This window comes from Triticum aestivum, chromosome 6D, assembly GCF_018294505.1.
Source record: "Triticum aestivum cultivar Chinese Spring chromosome 6D, IWGSC CS RefSeq v2.1, whole genome shotgun sequence".
NCBI classification, from domain to species: domain Eukaryota; kingdom Viridiplantae; phylum Streptophyta; class Magnoliopsida; order Poales; family Poaceae; genus Triticum; species Triticum aestivum.
Genome location: NC_057811.1, coordinates 176,275,310 through 176,278,022, shown reverse-complemented (window position 1 = coordinate 176,278,022; position 2,713 = coordinate 176,275,310).

Sequence of the window (2,713 nt, the reverse complement as noted above, 5' to 3'; positions counted from 1 at the left end):
AAATTATCCTATCACAAAACTATCTGTTACCCATTATTTCAGTGCTTGCAGAGAATACCTTGCTGAAAACCGCTTATCATTTCCTTCTGCTCCTCGTTGGGTTCGACACTCTTACTTATCGAAAGGACTACGATGGATCCCCTATACTTGTGGGTCATCAGTGTGCAAGAGCTGAGGAGAGGCGCCTCTCTCTCCTCGAGCTGCCAGCCGCGGGCACAGCGGTGAAGAAGGCCAAGGCAAAGGACGTGAAGCGCAAGGAAGCAGCAGTGCTAGCAGCGGAGCCCGACACCAAGCGGGGCAGAGATCAGCCCGAGTCATCCAAGAACAGCTGACTGTTCTGCGCCTTCCACAACCTGAACACCCACAACACCAGTGACTATCAAGAGCTCAGAGCCATACGAGAAGGACGCTTCGGTCGATGCCCCGAGCGCAGCGACCGGGGCTACGGCCGTGGAGGAGGACGTGGAAGCCGACGCTGGGACGATCGTGGCCCGCGCCAGGAGTGGCGCGACAGGCCTCGTGAGGACCGCTGGCAGGACCATCCTCGCGAGGGGGCCTGGAGGGACCAGCCTCGTGAGGATCACCCCCAAAGCAACGCCGGTCTTCCCCCACTGCCGCCACCAAGAAGGAGCGACGACCACCATCATGACGAGGGGGCTGGGGGCTTCCAGGAGCCGCGTGCAATCATCTGCATCTTGGGCGGCGCCCAAGCCCCAGCCTCTCAGCGCATCTTCAAACAGTTCACTCGCGAGGTGAACGCGTGTAGCGACCAGACCTCAAATGGCCTGTGCTGCTGTGCACCAGTGTCATCCCTGGATCAGTAATGCTGACACGCACAGTACAAATGGAGGATTTATAACAGAGTAGCAATCACACACTTATTACTTCGAATATCTTCGAAGAGATTAAGTATAATAAACATGGCTTAAGGCCATCTAAAAACGATAATAGCGGAAGACTTGGAAGATAAGTGAGTCCATCAACTCCAGCGGCATCACTGAGTATAAGACCACGACCTAAGGCACCTTACTCGTCGTCTGAAAAGTCTGCAACATGAAACGTTGCAGCCCGAAAACGGGTCAGCACATAGAATATGCTGGCAAAGCAACACATAGAGAGCAATGAACAATGATAAGGCTATACTATATGCATATATGGCTGGTGGAAAGGCTCTATGGTTACAGCTTTGCGAAAAGCAAATTTTATCCTACTACAAAGGAATAAATTTTATTTAACTATCATGGTGGTTGAAACATTGAGAAGGTACCTCCAACTCAATCCCAATTAAGTAACATCATTAACCCAACAAAATTAATTATAAGTATCACGGTGATGAGATTCAAATGATAATCCAGGTACTAGATACTCAAGTTGTCCATAACCGGGGACACGGCTAATCATGATCAGTTTGTACACTCTGCAGAGGTTTGTGCACTTTTCCCCACAAGACTCGATCGCCTCCGCTTGATTCTCGCACTGCATGATGTTTGAGAAACGGATGACCGAGACACAGTCTTTCAGAAACAGTCACTCTCTACTCTGGATGGACCGGTACACCTACTTTCCCCTACATCTGCTAGTCCACCTCTTCAAGAGATCCTGTAACCTACTCAGCTATGCTAGAGCCCATAATAGCTTGCGGCTGCACACGGAAGTTTCTAGCATGAATAATCTTATGATCCCTTTGAGCCTGGGTGGCGGACCTTATACATACAGACAACACTGGGTTCTCCAGGTGCCTCAATCCACCCAGATGTGAGTTTTAGTTGCCACCTTAAGTTGAACCATTATTAAACACTCACATCTGTCATGAATATCTCTCAAACCCAAACCACGTCTACGCATAGCATGGCAATAATAAAGGCAACGTAGAAGTAACTCCCAAGGGTTTGATAGTGAACAGGTAATAGGTACTACCTCAACTACATCCCAATACCCACAGTTTATTTAGATCCTAATCATGCAATGTGTTTGAGGAAATAGATCTAATGCAATAAAACTGGGTATGAACGGGATATGATCAAAGTGTTACTTGCCTTGCTGATGATCCGCAAAACCTAGCGAGTCGAAGTAACAAGCGGCACACTCCGGGTATTCTATCGCAAACAAACAAGCATACAATCAGTACTCAGCTAATGCACAGGTAAAACTCAAATGAAAGATCCAACCAGAAAGTTCAACTTAAGAACTCCGGTTTGCAAAAAGAATCAACTCGAAAGAAGCAACGAAAGTCAAACGGCGGAAGAAAGAAACTTCGTTTGCTAATCTGGATCTAGGTCAAATTTTACTGTAGCAAAACTTGTTTGAGTAGGTTAAACGGAAAGAGAATTTCGAGACGAAACTCTAGGCGCTTGAATCACCTGATTCCGATAAACGAGCGAAAAGTTAAACAGATTCGAAGTTTCGATCAGAAATCGAATCTGAGAAAATAACGAGAAAATCCGTCGAAAAAGAAAAACGGACGAACGGTTAAATAATGGACGTTCGTTAACAGAGAAAAACCGACGAACGCGTTCGTTAAAACGAACGGTTCGGTGAACGCTCGTAAAATAAGAAAACCGAAAAAAAACCGATCTAGGGTTTTTTTTAAACAAAAGGTTTTTTTTCAGAAAAACCGGTCAACACGAACGGCAGTACCTCGACGGGGCTCGCTCCGGCGAGGGGCTCCGGTGGGCGGGGTCGGCGGCGGGGCAGCGGGGCTCGGGCGGCGGCT